Here is a 22,824-nt window from a genome sequence, read left to right as displayed (position 1 = left end):
TGCTAAGTTTTAAGAGTTACATGTCAGTGATTATGAGTTTTTGGTATAAATACTATGTTTTTTCTTAAATTAATTGGAGTTGAAGCGATATTCATGAACTCCCCAATTTTGTACTTGTCATTAAACAGACTCACATTTGCCAAACTATTGAGTTGTCATTATTAATTTGATGCAAGTGTATTAATCTGCATCCGTATCCATCTCAAGGGTGCTTCTACTCATCTTAAAGTGCTGTTTGGGAAACCCCCAGTCCTATGGGCCGGCTGGGGTCCCTACTGCACAACACTTTTTGCAAATTTTCCCACTGTTTTTGCATCCGTCGACGTCCGCGAATGTCTGACGTCATCGCGGACCTTCCGGACAGTATCACGTGACCATGCGCTGGCAAGCGGCATGATGACTTCAAGATCGGGTCCGTGCTTCGAGGACAGACGGAACTGCATTTTCTACTGATCTAGGAACTTTCAAGCTCAAAATGTACTTTTGCACAGCTCCTACGCCTATACTTACTAATTATCCATTAACAATCTAGTACAAAGCACATACTTGGAAGAATATTATCCAAACTGCTATTTATCTTAAAAATGGCAACAACTATTGCCATGCCTCCTCCCCAAGAGGGGCCACCACCACCAGCTGGAGGACCTACACAACAAAAAAAGTGCAGTACTTCCAAAGACCACCTAGCCTATCCGAGTAAGGTTTCTCATCATAATATTCACCGTGACCTAATTGCATATTATGCCTACCTTGTATACACGTGATGAAACTGTATTTTGTTGAATATTTGGCACACCGCATCTAGCCCCCCTACTAGAACTGCTTTCCTGCACTCACACAGCTGAACTATATGATATGCCTATGTTGCTCTGTCCTAGGCCACATCTGCCGTTTTGAGTGTACCTATGGTCGCTTATAGTCCACATTTGCCCTCTTGACTGTGCCTCTTGCTGTTCGTAGGCCACATTTTACCATGCTCCTTACCAGGCTTACTTACCACTGTGAACATATGCGTGTTAGCACATTGTATGGCCCACTACGATCTGTGACTACAGCACTTGACTCTGACTATTGCCTAGCCTATTGCCTAGACTTTTGACTTTCCCAGTAGCGAAGTTAGAACCTCTGAATAGTTGTTTTAGCCTTATCCTAGTCCACTGTGCCCTAATTGAGTGACCACCTACTGTGCCTGCATTAGGATCCTGTGCTCTCAACCCACTTATCTATACGACACATTATATAGTACTATATCCTCGACTCTAGCAGAATGCATTTTAGCACAACCCTATTAACATACACCCACTGCTGTAATTACAGTTTATACTGGCAACTATGGACCAATTTAAACATGCACCCTGCCCTACTCTCCACAGAAACTCTAGGCTTCGTGCTAGACTCTCCACCCTCTACGAACCGCAGTTACCTAGCAACGCCTATTTGCACCGACGTACCATACCCAAAAACCAGACTAGGAGCTCAACGCAACCTAAACCGCAATTACCTGCTAGCACCTTAATGAAAGAACCCATCCCGGTTACTTCTAACACCAACTGTCTACCTAAAACAACCTCCATAACAGGAGCACTGATCAATGCTAGATCAGTCGTGGCTCACGCCACTGAAATAGCCGACCTCCTTACCTTAGATAACCTTGACATCTTAGCAGTCACAGAAACCTGGCTACATGACGCAGCAGGTCCAGCCCTCTCCCTAGCAATGCCCAAAGAGTGGTGGCTTAGCCATCATCGCCAAATCCAACCTGAATGTAAGGTTAACAACACTGCCCACCTTAAAATCCTGTGAACTCCTGGCCGCTAAATTACCAATATCCCCATGCCAAACCCTAACTATTTATCTCATTTACAGGCCTTTTCGAAGAGGAATTATCCAGCCTCCTAGCGGGCAACACAAAAAAGTCATCACAGACAATGATCCTTGGCGACCTTAACCTAGGTCTTAACGACCCAAATGAGAAACAAGCGCAAGCCATCGCTACCATGCTTGAAGGGCATGGCCTATCTCAAAAAGTCCTCACCCCCACCCACGACAAAGGGAGAATACTAGACTGGGTAGCCACTTCCAACTGCCCTACTATTATCACTAAAATTACACCCCAGCCTTGTACTGACCACTTCCTCATCAATTTCTACTTAACACTTAACAAGATGCCCAGAATTGAAAAAACAATGGCACCATCTGTCCCTGCTAGATCCAGAAAAAACATCACACCAGACAATATCCTAACCCTGCTCCTCCCAACCATCAATGCCTTGCCATTTGATTCTGACCCAGACACCATGGTTAAAATATACGACGACACCATGGCCATAGCCATGGACACCATAGCCCCACTGAAAAACTGTAAAAGTAAACAACAATCCCACCTTAATACTTGGTTCACCCCCCATCTAAAAGAACTGAAACTGTATGGCAACACTCCCCTACAGCTGAAAATAAACTTAAACTCAAACTGTGCGCTACGAATTATAAGAATGCAATCATCCAATGTAAAAAAGAAGTCTATAGCGACCGAATTTCCAAAGCATGCTCCAATACAAAAGGAACTATTTGCAATCTTGCGAGAACTCGAATCCCCCATATCACCACCTGATAACGTACCTAAAGACAAGCGATGGTGTACCAATATCCAAAATGCCCTCGCAAATAAAGTAAAAACACTACAATCAAAAATTGCTATAATAAAAGCCTCGCTCCCTCTTAGTGAAATTCCCATCACGCCCACGCCTGCGCTCAAACCTAGCCTTCATTCATGAAACTGAAAAAATCATTGCCTCACTAAAACCATCTAATTGCAAAGGCGATTAATGCCCGGCCCAGATAATCAAGGATGCCGCCAGAGACCTAGCCCCCTTCGTCACTAGACTCATCAATGCCTCCTTTCATCTAGCACCATCCCAAGTAGCTTAAAAGAGTCCTGGGTTCTCCCCCTGCTTAAAAAACAAACCTTAGACCCCTTCATCCACACCAACTATAGGCCCATCACTACTGTCCCTTTCCTCCTGAAGATAATTTACAGAGTGGCCCATCTCCAAATCCAAAAATACCTGGAGACCAACCAACTCCTCGGCACTCGTCATTCGGGCTTCAGACTGCAACACAGCACTGAGACCGCCCTTATAGATCTGAAAGCCCAAATTGACGAGCTCAACGATAAAGGAAACACAGCTATGCTACTCCTCCTTGATCTGTCAGTGGCTTTTGACCTAGTGGACCACGCAGTACTCTGCAAACACCTAGCGTCAGCTGCCCACTTCTCAAGTGAAGCCATAGCCTGGATCCAATCCTTTCTCGACAACAGAAGCATACGAGTCTTCTCCACCTTAGACTCTGCAGACCCTATCCAGACAACATGTGGAGTCCCACAGGGCTCTTGTGTCTCGCCAATGATGTATAATATCTTTACTAAACCTCTATTCGACAAATTGGACGGACTGGGTGTCACCTACACAAATTATACAGACGACACCCAGATCCTCATCCCCCTTTCAGGCAATTTCACTACGGATACAGCTTTAGTAAACAAAATGTACACCCTCACTCAGGCATGGATGGCAACCCATGGCCTCTGCCTGAATGACGAAAAAACAGAGATCCTCATTCTAGGCTCACCGAACAACCTAAAAAAACTTGATTCCAACTACAGCTCCTTCAATATCGATGGCAATATAATCCCCGTCGCCAAAGAGGTGAAAACCCTTGGTTTCTATTTGGACTCCACTTTGTCCCTAAGGAAACAAGTGAACTCCCTGGCCTCATCCACAGCCTATACCGGTAAACTTATTAAAGCATGCAGACCCTTCCTCTCACCAGCTAGCTGCATTATCCTAGCCAATGTACTAATCCTCTCAAAACTGGATTACTGCAATGAGCTTTATGCAGGCACAAATAAGTACATCATCAATAAACTTCAAACCCTACAAAACAACGTGCACAGAACGGCCCTGAACCTTCCAGCTAGAGAGTACATCTCGAATGTGCGGAGAAAATACAACTGGCTAAAAATTAGTGATAGGATCACCTTCAAAATTGTCACACTAACATTCAAATGTCTGAACAATGCAGCCCCCCCATACCTTAGGGATAGAATAATAAGAAAAACCACTGCACGACCAACCAGAACAGCCAACTCTTTCTGCCTCCAAACCCCTAGATTCTGACTAACAAAAAACAGGAGGTAATAGCTTCCCTGTGCAAGCAGCCCAGTATTGGAACACCCTACCAGTTGAACTAAGAAGGGACCAGCCCTACAACAGCTTCAGGCACCATACCCGCACCTGGCTTCGAAGCAACGACCTCTGAAACCGGAGACCCTGAGCATTGTGATCTGATGACACACGTACCCCTCCACTCTTACATGTAAAATGTACATAATGTATTTACTGTATATAATTTGTTACCTTTCCACCCTTACATGAATAGAATGTACATAATGTAATTACTGTATACAATTTATGTTACCTACAACCTGTAATATGCAACCTGTAACCAAGTTCTAAGCATTCTTGTTATTCTGTGCACCCAGCTACCCAAGGGTTTTCTGGCACCCTATAAATAAACAAACCAACAAGCAAACAAATGAAGAGGACCAAGAAGATGAGGTAGGGGAAGTGCCTATCTCGAGTACCCAGAAAGAATCATGGGTGTGGCAGTTCTTTACACTGTTGGGAATGTACCAAAGGCTAAAGCTACCAAAGTGAAATGCAGTGAGTGCAGTTGCAAACTACCTGGAAAGTACTCCTACGGGACCACCTTTATGCTCCGCCACATGAAATCCAACCACTGCAATGCGCTCAGAAAGGTTGTTCCTTTATTTAGCAAGAAGTAGGCTGTCTTCCTCCGCCTCATCTTCCTCAACCAATACTGTAACCACACAGCATACTTCTGTGGGACACAAATTCCCACCAACTACCTTGCAAGCAATAAAGTAGGCATGTTTTTCCTTTTCAAACCTATCCCATTTTCCAATAACTTTAGCACATAGCCGGTTCCAGATGGACATGGCCAGTTTAACCCCATTTGTCGTCCTTCATGGTCATGGCCAGTAGCCAGATTGTCCTGGTCATGACCTTATCCCATGACCCGGACAATCTGGTCACTGTAATTCTGCTGCGGTAATTCTGCCAATTCTGCTGAATTTTCAGCAGAGAGTTGGAGGATTTACCTCAAGTATTTTGCTGGAGGTAAATCCTCAATTCCAGGAACACACCTGTAATATGGTGGAGCGGCAAAAGTGACAGTCATTCCGTTACCACCAACTTTTTCCCACTCCGCCATACTTGTAATGAGGCCCACAGTCTTTCTTTCAAGGAATGTCACTTTTTTATATCACCAAGTTCCCTTGGAATCCAAAAGTGGCGGACCTGTGTAGGTAGTCAATTTACAGCTTGTCAAGTGAACTCACCAACTGCTGAACTTATTCTGCTCGCCCAGTGCCAAATATGCATCTATGAAAAATAAGTGCTAAAGTACAAAGCCGTGAGGGGATGTTAGGGAAGAAGTAAAGCAACCTTCGTTGCCGTCTTGATACCAAAAGAGTTTGGTATGGAGTCCCTTCAAAAGTATTACATAGTTAGACCACAAGATGGCAGTCTAATGTAAAAATAAAATCAAGCCACAGTATTGTAAACATTGTTCCTGCTGTTACTGAAAGTAAAGTATAAGGATGCTTTATTTAGCAGGGTGTCCCATTTCTATTTTACAGAAAGTGCTACCGAAAATCTGCAGGCTCGGACACACTTTCAGCAATACTGAAATGCATGGTCTGTTAATCGAGCAGCTCTGCACATGCACAGCTTGCAGCATTCCTTCTGCACCAACTTTAGGAGGCTCTACTTGTCTGTAGTACGACCCTTCCCCACCACTTCTCCTGCAACCATCAAAAGGGCAGAGGAAGAATTTGGAGTGGGGAATGTTGCTTTTTTCAGCCCATTCACTGGCCATCAGTTGGGCACTGCAACTCAAAATGAGTCAGTATTTGGTGTAACTAGTGAAAGCTGTCATACTAATGTGCAGCCACTGAAGATCACCTCCTTCTGTCTGCTGGGAAATGCACAGCCTTATCTTTGCAACTCGTATTTGGTATGGCCACTTAAACACGACACAATCAGTTGCACACGCTGAACAGGAACTTCTCATGTTTATTAGGAAATGTAAAGCTTTGTCTCTGCAACCAATATTTGGTATGGTCACTTAAAAATGGCAAAAATAAACAAGCGAGTCGAAAGCTGAGCCCCATTTTAAGGTCACAGAAGACTGAGGTGGCTTGCAATCTCTGTTACATATGGTAGCTGGCAGTTTGTTCCCTATAATACATGGCCGCTCACTGGGCCTCATTATAAGTTTGCCGGTCCGGAAACAATGGTGCCGGTAAGCCTACGGGCACCATTGTTTCTGGACTGGCAAACTACAAGTCTGCCTGCCGGAGCCGCTGTGCCCAACAGGTCTGATCCTGCTGGGCGCAGCGGCCACGGTAGGCAGTCTTGTCACAGGAACACCGGCACCATTAGCAATGGTGCCAGTGCTCTCGTGTCCCCACTCCTATGGGACTCTATGGGATTGGGGATTAACAGAATTACCAGCACATGACTCCCTGAGCACCAGACTTAGAGTAGCCTGTGGCACCGGGAAGTCAGGCGCTGGTAGGAACATCATTTAGGGGTCACCAGGGGTCGCAACAACGACCCCTGAAGTCTCCCTTGCTACCCCTAAAAACAAAAATGTAAAAAAAAAACATTTTTGTTTTTAAATTGAAGCTCCTGGGCTGTGGCCAGCAACATGTGGCTCTTTGTTTCTGGAGTGGCTGGTTTTCTGGTAGCTATAGCTGGTAAAATAGCTCAGTGGGTAGAGCAATCGCTGCAAAAATGTGTGTGTGATCTGCAGGTTGCAGGTTCAACTCCCAGCAAGGTCAACTTAGCCTTACTTCCTGCTGAGGTTGATAAATGAGTACCAACACAGGTTGGGTGCTATTGTATGTATATTTGTTCTATATGAAGTGCTTAAGCATAAGTGCTATATAATAACACATCATTATCGTTTGGCCTTGAATGTCTGCTTGTATTCACAGTAATTTGGTAATATGGGCCTATACGCACTGATATTAATGATAGATATGGTGATCCATACTTGTATGCAATGTATATCACTTTACAGTGATACCGTAACCATATTTTTCATAGTGTACTTAGAAACAATGCTATGTGATACCACTTCCTGTTTTGTCAAGGGGTGAAAGGTTGTGTTCCATCGCTTCCCGTGATGTCCCTTCGGGGTTGGGTCAGATAACATGACTTCCTGTGATATCATCAGATGTCAAGGGTTGTGTGATGTCACTTCTGCTACCCCAAGCATTTTGGTGAAATTACGTCACTGGGCACCATAAATTTTTTACGGGTCTGGCGGCAACCCGCCGGTAACACCGGCAGGGTTAACGCCAGACCTGTAATGAGGCCCACAGTCTTTCTTTCAAGGAATGTCACTCTTCTATATCACCAAGTTCCTTTGGAATCCAAAACTGGCGCACCTGTGTAGGTAGTCAATTTACAGCTTGTCAAGTGAACTCACCAACCGCTGAACTCATTCTGCTCGCCCAGTGCCAAATATGCATCTATGAAAAATAAGTGCTAAAGTTCAAAGCTGTGAGGGGATGAAGGGAAGAAGTAAAGCAACTTTCATTGCCGTCTTGATACCAAAAGAGTTTGGCATGGAGTCCCTTCAAAAGTATTACATAGTTAGACAACAAGATGGCAGTCTAATGTAAAAATAAAATCAAGCCACAGTATTGTAAACATTGGGGGTCATTACGACCCTGGCGTTAAGGGTTTAACGGCGCCGTAAAAGGTGTCGGCGCCGTTAAACCCTTAACGCCCGATTACGAGGTCCCTTTGCGGGACCCGACCTTAACGGCTGGATTTACCAGCCGTTAAAGTAGGGTGCTGCAAAGGGACCTCAGTGCTAATTACGGTACCGCAATTTGCGGTACCGTACTTAGCGCCTTCCCCAGTCCCATTGAGCCCTATGGGGCGAAAATGGGAATGGGGAAGGGCCATGGTGAAATGGGGAAATACCGCCCGCCAACCTTGGAATGGCGCCGGGGTTGTAATGAGGGCCAGGGTCTCATTACGACCCTGGCATTGGACCATGGTGCTAGTAGCACCATGGTCCATGCCGGGGTCCGCCATGGTGAATGGCGGAATTACCACCCCATTCCAAGGATGGCGGGGCGGTAATTCCCCATTCACCGTGGGCACTTCCCCATTCCCATTTTTGCCCCATAGGGCTCAATGGTAATGGGGAAGGCGCTAAGTACGGTGCCGCAAATTGCGGCACCGTACTTAGCACCAAGGTCCCTTTGCGGCACCCTACTTTAACGACTGGTAAAACCAGCCGTTAAGGTCGGGTCCCGCAAAGGGACCTCATAATCAGGCGTTGAGGGTTTAACAGCGCCGACACCTTTTACGGCACCGCTAAACCCTTATTGCCAGGGTCGTAATGAGGCCCTCTGAAAATTATGGTTACGGTATCACTGTAAAGTGATATACATTGCATACAAGAATGGAGCACCATATCTATCATCAATATCAGTGCGTATAGGCCCATATTACCAAATTACTGTGAATACAAGCAGACATTCAAGGCCAAACGATAATGATGTGTTATTATATAGCACTTATGCTTAAGCACTTCATATAGAACAAATATACACACAGTATCACCCAACCTGAGTTGGTACTCATTTATCAACCTCAGCAGGAAGTAAGACTAAGTTGACCTTGCTGGCAGTCGAACCTGCAACCTGCAGATCACACAAACATTGCAGCAGCGATTGCTCTACCCACTGAGCTATTTTACTGGCTATAGCTACCAGAAAACCCGCCACTCCAGAAACAAAGAGTCACATGTTGCTGGCCACAGCCCAGGAGCTTCAATTTAAAAACAAAAATGTTTTTTTTTTACATTTTTGTTTTTAGGGGTAGCAAGGGAGACCACAGGGGTAGCAAGGGAGACTTCAGGGGTCGTTGTTGCGACCCCTGGTGACCCCTAAATGATGTCCCTGCCAGCGCCTAACTTCCTGGTGCCATCGGGCCACTCCAAGTCTGGTGCCTGGGAAGTCAGGCACTGGTAATTCTGTTAATCCCCAATCCCATAGAGTCCCATGGGACTCTATAGGAGTGGTAACACGGGAGCACCGGCACCGTTGCTAATGGTGCCGGTGCTCCTGTGAAAAGTCTGCCTACCGTGGCCGCTGCACCCGGCAGGATCAGATCTGTTGGGCACAGCGGCTCCGGCAGGCAGACTTGTAGTTTGCTGGTCTGGAAACATTGGTGCCCGCAGGTTTACCGGTACCGTTGTTTCCGGACCAGCAAACTTATAATGAGGCCCATTGAGCAGCCATGTATTATAGGGAACAAAGTGCCAGCTAGTATATGTAACAGAGATTGCAAGTCACCTCAGTCTTCTGTGACCTTAAAATGGCGCTCAGCTTCCGGACTCGCTTGTCAATTTGTGCCCTTTTTAAGTGGCCATACCAAATACGAGTTACAGAGACAAAGCTGTTCATTTCCTAACGAGCAGGGGGAGATCTTGTTCAGCGTGTGCAACTGATTGTGTCGTGTTTAAGTGACCATACCAAAAACGAGTTGCAGACATAAAGCTGTACATTTCCTAGCAGACAGGAGGAGATGCTCTCCAGTGGCTGCACATTAGTATGACAACTTTCATTAGTTACACCAAATATTGACCCATTTTGAGTTGCAGTGACAAACTGATGGCCAGTGAATGGGCTGAAAAAAGCAACATTCCCCACTCCAAATTCTTCTTATGCCCTTTGGATGCTTGCAGGAGAAGTGGTGGGGAAGGGTCGTACTACCGGCAAGTAAAACCTCCTAAAGTTGGTGCAGAAGGAATGCTGCAAGCTGTGCATGTGCAGAGCTGCTCGATTAACAGACCATGCCTTTCAGTATTACTGAAAGTGTGTCCGAGCCTGCAGATTTTCGGTAGCACTTTCTGTAAAATAGAAATGTGACACCCTGCTAAATAAAGCATCCGGATACTGCACTTTCAGCAACAGCAGGAACAATTAGTTTACTTAGAAACAATGCTATGTGATGCCACTTCCTGTTTTGTCAAGGGGTGAAAGGTTGCGTTCCATCGCTTCCCGTGATGTCATTTCGGGGTGGCGTCAGATGACATCACTTCCTGTGATATCATCAGATGTCAAGGGTTGTGTGATGTCACTTCCACTACCCCAGGAATTTTGGTGAAATGACATCCCTAGGCGCCGGTAATTTTTTACGGTTCTGGCGGCAAACCACCGGTAACACCGGCAGGGTTACCGCTAGACCCATAATGAGGCCCACTGTCTTCCTTCTAAAAGCTGGCCTTTTACTTGATCTATTGTAAGATATGTTCCAGTTATAGGTACCTTTAATCTGGATATAATCAGTTTAAATTCAAATAAATACATAAAAATGAATATGCTGATCCTAATATGTTGCAGAAAAACAGTTTAAGCAGTTTAATAAAATGCATCCAAGAAACGTTTTGTGCATTAACATAAGTAATAAGGTATAGATAGATTCTTTCTCCCATGCGTCGAACTCCAGCAGTGCACAAAGTAAACATACTGCAACAAGCAGTGATTTATCAATGAATGGGCCTCATTACGACACTGGCGTTAAGGGTTTAACAGCGCCGTAAAAGGTGTCGGCGCCGTTAAACCTTTAACGCCTGATTACGAGGTCCCTTTGCTGGACCCGACCTTAACGGCTGTTTTTTCCAGCCGTTAAAATAGGGACCCGCAAAGGGACTTTGGTGCTAATAACGGTACTGCAATTTGCGGTACCGTTATTAGCGCCTTCCCCATTCCCATTGAGCCCTATGGGGCAAAAATGGGAATGGGGAAGGGCCATGGCGGCATGGGGAATTACCGCCCCACCAACCTCGGAATGGGGTGGTAATTCCCCATTCCGCCATGGCGGACACCGGCATGGACCATGGTGCTAATAGCACCATGGTCCTCTGCCTGGGTCGTAATGAGGCCCAATGGCCCTCATTACGACCCTGGCGCTAAGTGAAAAACGATGGCGGTAAATGATTACCGCCATCGTTTTCTGCTAGGTCCGATTATGACCCGTGACCGTTAACTACGACGCCATTAGCGGCATCGTAGTTAACGCTGCCGCTAACTGCTCCAAGGACGCGCGCACGCGACCTCCCACACTGTAATTACCGGCATAGCGGAAAGGTACGCGAATGCCGACCCAAGCGGACATGCACCTAACGCCATCACCCAGCCCGTTAAGTACCTTACCACCATGGTGCTAATTACGCCATCGCGAACCAACCGTAAATGGCCATGTAAAGTGAATCCAGCTGCCACAGGTGCACAGAAACAGCACAGGTGGAGGCAATACAGACTCACGAAGTACAAAAAGAGCACACCCGACCCCTTCCCACACCCAGTCACACTCCACAATGATACCAATAGGACTAGCAATGTTGGGGCTGGAGGACCTGATAGCAATGCAAGTGCTACAACAACAACAACAACAACAAAAACAACAACAGGCAGCACAGAGGAGACGCAGGAGGAGAAGGAGGGCAAGGCAGGACCAGCAAGCCCCACAAGCACAGCCAGTGCCACCACGCAGGCAGCCCCCAATCCCACGCATCAGAGCCAGTCCATTCAACCTCACCGCTGAGCCGATCCACACCCTGTACCGTTTGCACCGGGACACCATCACCGCCATCGTAGACATGACACACAACGACATCGTCAGCATGATAAAAAACACCAACCGCCATCCCACCCCTACTGAAGGTAGTGTCTGTACTCCACTTCCTGGCCACAGGCACTTACCAGCACACAGTGGGGCACTTGCATGGCATTTCACAACCATTATTCTCATGTACACTTATCCAAGTGCTCGATGCCCTCCTCAAGCACACAGACGACCACATCTCATTACCACGGACTGCCCAGGAGATTACAAACACCAAAGTGGGTTTCCATGCACTAGCCGGCATACCTGGTTACATTGGTGCCATCGACTGCACCCATGTGGAATTGGTGGTTCCACATGCCATGGAGGTACCGTACCGCAACCGGAAACAATTCCACTCAATCAACGTGCAAATGGTCTGTGACTCCAACAGGATCATCACACATTGTTGTGCCCGATTCCCCGGAGCAACCCATGATTCAATGGTCCTGAGGAACTCCACAATACCACGCTACATGGAGCGACATGCAGGCCCAAGATCCTGGCTACTCAGTGAGTCTAATGTCATGACCATGGAAATGTGAAGTGGGTAGGTGAACGACGTACCAATGCATACTCCACCTGGCTGAAAAGGGGGGGGGGAATGATGCATAGTCCACCGGGCTGAAAGGAGGGGGTGGTATGATGCATACTCCACCGGGCTGAAAGGGGGGGGGAATGATGCATACTCCACCTGGCTGAAAGGGGGGGGAATGATGCATACTCCACCTGGCTGAAAGGGGGGGAGATGAGGCATACTCCACCGGGCTGAAAGGGGGGGGGATGATGCATACTCCACCTGGCTGAAAGGGGGGGGGAATGATGCATACTCCACCGGGCTGAAAGGGGGGGGGGGGGGTGATGCATACTCCACCTGGCTGAAAGGGGGGGGGAATGATGCATACTCCACCTGGCTGAAAGGGGGGGGGGGGAATGATGCATACTCCACCTGGCTGTGAGTAGCAGAGACAACGGAGCCAGATCATACTTTAAAGCAACCCAAACTTCACCCAACACCAGTAAACCCAATACATGATTTATGCAGCCCTACCATGTGAATGAGGTCGTGTCCCAACCATGACACAACCATCTGCAAGTGCATTGTACCAATTCAGACCACATTGACTACAACGAAATGCACCTACATGCACGTCACCAAACACCATCAACCGAAAAAGGCCTGTCCCCCATAACTGCGCACGAAGGAAGCACATGACGGACAGAAACATCAACACACCATTACACAGACAGCAGGGCCCCCAAAATGTCCCTATCAACATCAGTATTGCTCACTGGGGTCATGATGAGGCCGACAGCAATGTTGCAATGATGTGAGCATTGACATCACAGGACACGTGCCAGGCCACCAAAACAAACGGCATGAACGAACACAGTGGATGGGCACTCACAAGGCACTCGACCCCTCTGCATACATTGGTTGATGGCATGCACAACAGTCCATAAGAGCCATGAGCATATACCGGTCGCATAGTGTGAATCAATTAGTGCATTTAGAAGTGGTCCAAAGTAACAGTTGGATGCAAGCCATGGTCGCACATCATGTTCTCAATTAGACGTCATGACTGACACATACATTCTCGCCCACATACAGGTGATGCAGGCTATCCCCTGAAGAGGTGGCTCCTTACACCAGTCCGGAACCCACAGAACCAGCACGAGGAGGACTTCAACCGTGCACATACACGTACCCGTGTGGTCATTGAGCAGGCATTCGGCCTCTTGAAGGCACGGTTTCGCTGACTCAGCAGGTCTGGCGGGGCACTCCTGTACCGCCATGAGAAGGTGGCAAAGATGGTCATGGCATGTATCATGCTACACAATATGTGCGTCAGACGAAATGTGCCCCTGCCCCCTGACGCAGAACTGCAACCACCTGACGATGAGGATGAGGAGGGTGCAGATGGGACCGCACCTCATGGAGGAGGTGATGCACAGGAGGGGCGTGAAATGCGTCAAAATATCATCGAACAATGCTTCTAGCACACACAGCTGGTGTGTATCACATGGAGACGGCACTTGGGGCACTGTGTGTCTCTGGGTCATGCACACTGTGGAATGTACACCAATAAAGCACACATATGCAATGAAAATGTCCACACATTTGATTTGGGAAAAAGGAAAATGTGTATTTCAATTGTAAATTGTTGTGACACACCCCCTCCCCCCTGCCCCCTGAACACCCCAACACACCCCCTCCCCCCTGAACACCCCAACACACCCCCTCCCCCTGAACACCCAAACACGCCCCATCCCCCCTCCCCCCTGAACACCACAACACACCCCCTCCCCCCTGAACAACCCAACACACACCCTGTGAGTGGCTAAAGATGCCTGTAACAGTGGGCACACGCTATTGCAAGCCCCCTCTCCCGGCCCCCGGGGCACCCCTGCCTGTGGAGCGCAGGTTCCGTCCTGATCGTCGGATGGGGCTGCTTTGGGCAGAACTGGCAGCGGAGGATGTCCCTGGCTGCTCACGTGCATACATGTCCTGAAGGGTGTGGGACAGCTCCGAGAGCACACGGCGCACGGCGGCAAGTTCCCCACAAATGTCCCTTGAGGTGGACTGCATTGCAGCCCTCAGGGTCTCCGTGCTCCGCTCAATTTCGGACCTTAGGGTCTCCGTAGATTGTTCTATGGCTGCCCTAGCCCCCCCCCCACATTCCGCAGCATGCTCATTGAGGAGCGTGGACAGCTGTTGCTGACGTGCAATGACATCCTCAAGGGACTGTTGCCTCTGCTGGGCCATGCCCATTCCAGGTGGTGTCACGGAGGGGCTGCTCCCCTCCTGTGGACTTTCAGCGGGGCATGGGGTGGATGGCCAGTCCTCTTCCTCTGGGTGCCCCTGTATGGGATCCTCATGGGGGCTGGTATGGGACAAACAGGGGGAATGAGGCAGGTCAGTGGGGCGTCCAACATCGGGCTCCTCTGTATCGGAGTCAGAGCATGCTGCAATGGCAGCTGTTTCCCCTATGGTGCTGCTGCCTGCAGAGGCGGTGCCTTCGGTGGTGGACAATGTGGGGACGTGTGGTGCTGCTGCTGCTGGCCTGCTGCCTACTGGGGTGCCTGCCGGTGGCCCGTCCTGTGTGCTGCCAGAGGATTTTGCCTGCTGCGGGGTCTGGCTCACTGCAGCTGAGGTGGAGGGTCTGTGCACGGTGGTCTTGGCCCTCTTGGCTTTTTTTGTGGCAGGGGTGTCCTCATCCTCGGGGTTGGATTCTGAGCCTGTGGTGGAGCAAAGGAGAGAGAGCGTTATTGATGGGTCTGCGGACATTGGAATGGCAATGAATGCCATGATTTTGGTCACTAGATGAGGCACATTTGAGGCAGGGGCATGCAGGTTGTTTCCTTTTTGTGTGGAATAAGGATGGAGGTATGTGGGTGCCTGCAGTTAGGGTGTGCATGCTACATGTATACAGGGTGGAGGTCGCATGTGGCTGTGGGCAGTGTCCAGCTGATGTGTTGCATTTACACTCTAGGGCAACATTGTGCTACACATGAATGGACTTCAGTGACTATAGCATGTCTTGATTTGAGGCACCTATCTTCATCGCCTGATGTCGGCGCTCCTCTTTCCATCCCTCCTACACCTTCGATGCCTTCCATGCCTATTGTGCTGGCACATATTTCCTCCCATGGTTGGAGTTTGATTGGGGAGTCAGATCCTCCCCCAGTAGCCAGGCCCAGGTTGCGATTAGTGGAGATGATGCTTCTGATGCGGAGCCTCAGGTCATCCCACCGCTTCCTGCACTGCTGTGGGTTGCGGGGTACGGTCCCCACCGCACTGACACGCTCTGCCACCAGGGACCAGATGGCCTTCTTTTTGGCTATTGCCGGCCTGGTCATTTGCGTAGAAAATACTACGGCAGCATTGTCCTGAAGAGTCTCAGCCAGCATGGTCAGTTCCTCCTGAGAAAATCGGTCCTGGCGCTGCCGATCGCATGCCTTCTTCACAACTTTGGGCATTTTTATGTAGGTAATTGGGTGGGTGATGGGGTGGGACAGGTCTCAGGGTTGGATCTGGTATGGTTGGTGAGGATGGCAATGGATTGTGTTTTTCAAGATGGCCGCCGTGCTGTTTCCCGCTCCGCCGCGATGACGCTACTTCCGGTTCCGCTTATTTACGGTGACCGCTAATTACGGTCACCGCTAACTACGGTGTCCGCTCACTACGGTCGCTGCTAAAATGGGTGGCGGTAGTGCACCTTGCGCTGCGTACGATGCCGGTAGGGACCGTTTCCGCCATGGCGTAATTTACATTACCGCCATGGCGTAATGCTCGTGCGCGATGGGTCGGAATGTGACGCTCTTTCCGCCATCGATCCACGGCGTAAACGTTCATTACGCCATGGCGGTAATATCAGATACTTACCGCCTGGGTCGTAATGACCTCCAATGTCTGTTAAGTGCAGCCCCAGAAAGGTGTTTTATGAGAAAGATATTTGAAAAGCTATTTGCAGCTTTAATTAAGTATTGCAGTGACACATGGAACTCTGCTTTGTGCTGGGTCACTTAGCATGCATTCTGGCATCACAACTGAGGTATTATAACTGATCGCAGTGCTGTAGTGATGTTATTTCCTTATTGCAGGTCAGCAGTGATATAACAACCAGCCTGTAATAAGAATTATTTACAGGCTGCCATACTGGTGTTGAAAGCTACTTTGTATTATAAGACTCTTTCTCTTTCTATATTAATAATGAGTATTTAGTCCGGCCATTGAAAGCTGGCACACTGGTTTATGGGCACTGCATATAGTCTCATCATGCCTATAATAGTTTCTCTTCAACTGCTATTAGCTGGTATGGCCACTAAGAGATGGCACAGCCACTTACAGCCACTAAATGGAATTAGATATTTTTCCTCCTTCTAGAAAACCCTAGGATGTTCTTCTCCTACCAGGGAGAATCAATCTCACATGTATTCATGCCATGCAGGGATGATTAGGCATTGGGGTAGTAGATCCAGTATTATTAATGTGATACAAAGATTGCTTTTCATATTTCAATGTTCTACCCATACCTCAACCAAAATATATTTCAATTTTCAACCTGTTCCTCAATTTACCTTTTTTTGTTAATTTTCCACCTCTCCCATAGCTCAATTACATTCATTTTCGACTTCTCCCTCTTCTAAAGCCTATTAGCTCAAGTGCTCTAGCAAACTCCTGCCACATCCCTTGCCTAGCAAGATGGGGCTCAAAATTGAATCAAATCTGCCCTCGATCTATTTTTTTTTTTTAGCACAAACCACCTGCATCATTTCACCCAAACAAGAGATACTTCTTGGGGCAACGACAATTGCCAAAAAGTCTTCATGGACCTCTGTTTATGCCTGAAATGTTTTACCCAAGCATCATTTGCACCTGGAGAATAATAGCTGTTGATAGCAGAGACATTGGTCCTCATTATAAATTAGGCAGTGTGGCAAAAAGTCTCTTCATTACCTTCACTTTTACTGCACCACCAAATTCTGAATTAGGCTTTGCAGTGGAAGATTTACCTCACGCAAAATTCTGCAGGTAAATCCTTGACTTAGATGACAGATATCGGCTGAACTACTGCCACTGAGATATGGCTTGCAGTCATTCTGGAAAAATCCCCATTGAGTACCTGGACTCGAAAAAATTGGGATTACCCTGCAGGGCCACCAATATTAATCTTGTCTTGTGGTAATTCCATGGGACAGAGTGGCAGTAAAGGTAATTGATTTTGGCAATAATTTTTCAGATTTACTGTCGAATTTCCACCAAACTCGTAATGAAGCCCAATATTATCTTCATTCTACAATTGAAAGGTAATAGAACATTGCCACTCATCAGTCCTCCTTCTAGCTCACAAATATGATATTACTAAGTTCCATGATCATATAGCACGATCATGGTTTATGGGTATTAATAGATTTGGGGAATCATGGGTCCCACTCTGTACCACTGTTCAATTGCAATCATGAAGACTGCTGTGTCCTGCTGTAGGTTGCTCAATGTGGTGCTTCACTACAATATTGCCATGCAGAGTAATTTAGTAATCCCCACTCACATGGGCTGAGTTGTGATCAGTGTTTCTGTTTTATGTAGGGGCATTTATTTATTGCATTTTACTGAAACTTTGTGCTGTAAATGCCTGCCAGTGTTGTTTCAAAGCAGTCTTCCGACTGTTAATGTCTTTCTTGCAACTTTAAACATGCTACTGGTGTAATGAAAATCTCTTACGCAAATGTGCTTTCAGCCACTTCATTCATAAGCAATTTGCGTGTCTTTTCACTGAAGTCCTGTTAAAAGCAAGCATTGACACTGCCAACCATTTTGGCTTGTGTATAGCGATTAAATAACCATTTGCAAGATACTGTTTTCATATGCCATGGCACTCACACTATTTTTATAGGTCTTACCTACAGATAGCAGATGGGGAGCTGGTGCAAGTGGATCTTGGTCACATGGCCTAAACCACGCTCACCTGGTGCCTTCCTGGTTGCCGCTCTTTTTCCTACTTAGTAAGCACTGCCCACCTGGTGCCTTCCTGGTTACCACTCTTTTCCCTACATAAGGAGCCCTCCATCCTCTTTTCCTTTGCAGATGGGAGCAAGTGCAAGTGGATCTAGGTCAGCTGACCACCACCCACCTTCTTAGCCCTGCCTCTTTCTTCCTGCCCTTAACACTTAGATCAAGATTGTCTCTCGCCCAGGCGTCCGAAGTGAAGAGCAGACAAAGAAAGGGGCAATTTCTGTTCAGACCTGGAGGATCGAGGGCCAAAATCCCTGCTCAGACAGCAGGTAAGCATGCACCAACATGTGTTTACTCCCTCTGTCCCCACAGGCCATCCCCACCCCTCTGGTCCCCCCGTGATGTTCCCTTGTGCTCCCCCCTTCTTGCACAAAGGTGTTGCCTGTTTTGTTTGAGTCTTCTATCCTGCTTCCCGTCCCCCACCTCCAGCCTACTTGATTCATGCTGTTCCCATCTTCATCTTGTATCCAGGCTTGCAACATTATGTGTTACTCCTGACTCCTGCAATTGTATTCGCTCTCCCCTCTTGCTTAAACACTCTTTTTGACTGCTTACTCTCTGTGCTCTCTTCCTCTCCCTTTCTCCCCTTTCCTATCTCCTCCCCTCCTCCCCTTACTTTCTTCTACTTTCTTCTATGCACTTACTCTATCGGAATTGTCCCTGGACCTAGTATGATACCAACCTCTTCTGTCTCCTCCCCTGCCCCTTACTTGTTTCCCCACCCCCAGCCCCTCCAACCCTTCTGAAATGTCATCAGGCCTAGTATGATAGTTGCTTGTTTGTTCATCCCCTCGCTTTCTGCACCCCTCTCCCTCACCTTTTGTTTTCTACGGAACTACCAGAAATGTCGTCAGGCCTAGTACGGTAGTCGCCTGTCTGTGTCCATTTCCTTCGCACTCTCCCCCTCCCTTCCTTATCTATGTCTTAGCTCTTGCACTATCTGAAATGTCGTCATGGCCTTTAAGAATGTCATTGTATTTTTCCTTGTTCCTTCCCTTGCCTTGAAGCGCTTTGAAACACATTGTGTATAGGTGCTATATAAATAAACTATCATATTATCATATCATACCATCTTATGTCCACGTAATACCTTTATGGCAGTGCATGGCAAATGTATCCTAGGTGGACTCAAAAGCCAAAATGGTTGCCTTTGCGAATGTTAGTTTTATTCATCAGATCCACTTTACTCTGTGTGCAAGATGTGCCTTTGGTATCTGGTGCAGAGGAAAAGCACAGGATTTATAACTACTTGAGACCTTTGCTGTTAGAGGAATCATGGTAACCTATGTCAGGCAGAGCAGTCTCTGATCTCGAGCTTTCACTCTGGACTGCATCTGAGTTCCAGAATATCTTTCAATAAAAGTATTTCATCTGATTATAACATTGATATATGCAATATTTCTATGGTCCATGCCCCATTCTAAGTTTTTTAATTTTGTTTAAATACCGTAAAAGGTAAAACTGTCACAACATGACGTTTTATTTTGCCACATGAACAGGTTTTCTAAAATATTTAACAAAAATGTACAGACTTGTGTGGATATTCCAAACAGGAAGTAGGGAATTATACATGTTTCCAGCCTATTTAAGGATATACCATAGGAATAAGGGATTTGCTGTGACGAAGTGGCTACTGTTCTACAGGGGTTCATGGATGAATAGTGGCTAAATCACCTACTCAGCCCCACACAACTACTAAACCAGCAGTGATTCCAATCATAAAGGTAAAATAGACAAGGCCTGCCGGCTGTACCTTCAGCGCCTTTATTTATATATTAATGTATTCAATTTATGTATATAGCAACAACACAATAAGGCCCGTAGGCATAAGGGCACTAAACACTAAACATTTAGCAGACACAAATAAAATCTGCTGACGAAATACAAAGAAAAGCGCTCAGAAGCAAAGAGGTTCAATCGCTAGAATAAACTTCAAGCAAAAAGATATGTTTTCAGTATCCGCTTAAAAGTTTCCAGAGAGTCAATGAATCTCAGATCAGGGGGCAAAGTATTCCACGATTTGGGTGCAGCAGCATAAAATGTTCCCCTGTGCACCAGAGTCAATTTAGTCATAGGGACAAGCAACAGCTTAGAATCATTAGATCACATGATCCTCTGATTGGGTCTCCTAGCTAGGCTTTCTGGCAGATACTCAGGGCTTGCACCAATCAAGCATTTGTGGATGACTGAGAGAGGTTGGTGAGCTAATCTGGCCTCAGTTGGAAGCCAGTGCAGATTTGTCCTAGCTTTTGAGACACGTTCTCTCTTGTTCAACCCCTCCACAGGTCTAACCACACTATTCTGTATCACCTGCAGCCTTGATCAGTCTCCCTTCCTAAACCTAGGAGAAGACTGCTACAATGGTCCATTTTCGGTACCAATAATGGCCATAGCCATGGTGACACAGCTCTTTTTAGAAAGATATGGTCGTATTTGTGTCAGCAATTTGATGTAATTTGCTGATGTAGATGCAAGATTATTGACCTGGGCTTGCATATTTATGTTTTGGTCAAAATAAACTCCTAATATTTTCACCTTAGCTTGAGTAGCAACTTCACAGCCAGTGATAATGAAGTGCTGATATTGAGGACCCAATTTACATAATCTTCCTGCTGTACCGGCGACCCAGAGCTCAGTCTTTTCGTCATTAAGGGCTAGGCCATTCTTAATCATCAGGCCTGAATCAATGAGTAAACTCTATGGCAATAGACAGGGGAAGGATGACAACATATCATTCTAAGTCCCACCCATCTTCCTGTCTGCTGTACATCAAAGTGTCTCCATAATTTACTGAGCCCTATGCAGTGCTTGATCACAACATGGATCTCCTTTAAAGTAGTGGGTTGCAGGCAGACTTTTGTCTCCTACAATTCACATACTTCCCTGCTCTGAAATGAATGGTTCCAGACAAGACATTCACTGCCCTTCCATACCAAGGAGTGGTCTTAGTACCAAGTTGACACATTGCATTACAAAGAGGTGTTGATCTCTAGTCTCCATTGTTACTTCCTACACCCAGGCCTTCCCTGAGACCTTCTAATTAACATTCTTCAGTATTTGCCACCACCAGCAAGGTCTAACAATGGAGATGCTAATCTGTGGGGCCTTGAAATGCTACTCAGGCTGTTCCAGGCCAGAAGCTTTTGATGTACCCACAGCTGTCAGGTGTCAGCTACACATGACAGGGGAGGGCAGCGCTGGTAAGCTCTGTCCTACCAGAGTACATGACATTTTTTCTGCTGTGCAGTGAGCCCATAAATCATTCTTTTAAATAAATCAAAAACCAAAAAGCCCAGGCGAGCACATTCTCCCTGTGTGGCGGGTCGAATTCCTCACATGCCCCCCAGCCTCAACATGTGAACCACCACACTAACGAGGATCTGGTTCATCATCAAGGCGAAAGTACCAGCTGAGGCCATCTGCATTTCCATGCTGGGAGGCTGGCTATTGCTGGATGTCCATATCTAATCCCTGTAAGGATATGGCCCACTGCAAAAGCTCAGAGTACTCCTTTGCATGCCCATTAACCATCGCAGAGGCCTGTGGTCAAAATCCACTTCATATATCCCTCATAAAGGAATTAAGCACTTAGTATTTCAGAAATCAACTTCCGGGGCAGTAGTAGCCCAGGGATGAATATCCGTTGCTAAACCATCAATCAACCCCACACCACCAGTACACCAGAAGGGATCCAAACAGATTGTAATACAAATGCCTATAAGACCTCCTTGTCCAATGTTTGCTAACGTGGATGGAATGGCAGGCTTATCTCTGCAAGGTCATGGAATGTTGGTTAGTTTCAACAAAGCAAAAATACAATTTACCCAATGATAAAAGGGACTGTCCAATCAAGGTTGTATAACAATATCTACTTTATTATTACTACAACAGACAATTGTAGCACACTAAAATTAAAACCCACACTGTAAAGGAACACAGAGGACAGACGATTTCACAAAGGAAAGGGATGCACTCTGGGGACTGTCAGGAGAGTAGTTGGTAAAGCAATCAGTCTTACTGTTCAAGGTTATTTGGTTTCAACACCAAAGGGGCAAAGGGCCCTTCCGAGAAGGACCAGGGGGGCAGAACCACAATGTACTAGGTGCTGAGGAAGTTCTCGGTGCTCGACAGCATCAAGGCGGTTGCAGGGCGATTTGAAGCCCGTGAGACAGAGTTAGTGGTGGGAGATAGCTGCGGGTACCAGAAGGCAGGCACTTTTGGCAAGTGAGGCTGGACGGACATCTGCAGACTGCAGCAACTCAGGGCCAAGATCTCTGTGCTCGTTGGTGGATCTGGAATGCTGGTCGAGGCATCTCGGATGGCTCTGGCGACTGCGACGTGACAACACTCAGTGGTGCAGCTATATGTAGTTCGAGGACTCGACTGTCTCGACATTGTCCTTAAAAAGATGGACCCTGGAAGATGCTTGTGTGGCACTCCTTCTTAGCTTTTTCGCAGGGCTCATATCCTTTCAAGGCAGACGGCCCAAAGCTGAGAAGGGGGTTCGCAGGCACCGCCTTGTCCTTT

At 47.1% G+C, this 22,824-nt stretch overlaps 1 protein-coding gene across 3 annotated transcripts in view; it reads left to right on the top strand.

The window, feature by feature from the left end:
* The window catches only part of LOC138449676 (sialic acid-binding Ig-like lectin 13), a 496,560-nt gene that overhangs the window by 186,951 nt on the left and 286,785 nt on the right, over positions 1–22,824 (top strand). The window lies entirely within an intron of this gene.

The sequence above is a fragment of the Ambystoma mexicanum genome, chromosome 1p (assembly GCF_040938575.1).
Source record: "Ambystoma mexicanum isolate Mex_15411 chromosome 1p, UKY_AmexF1_1, whole genome shotgun sequence".
Classification (NCBI taxonomy): domain Eukaryota; kingdom Metazoa; phylum Chordata; class Amphibia; order Caudata; family Ambystomatidae; genus Ambystoma; species Ambystoma mexicanum.
Note: the sequence above shows the minus strand (reverse complement) of the source record. Positions and strands in the feature narration are given on the sequence as shown.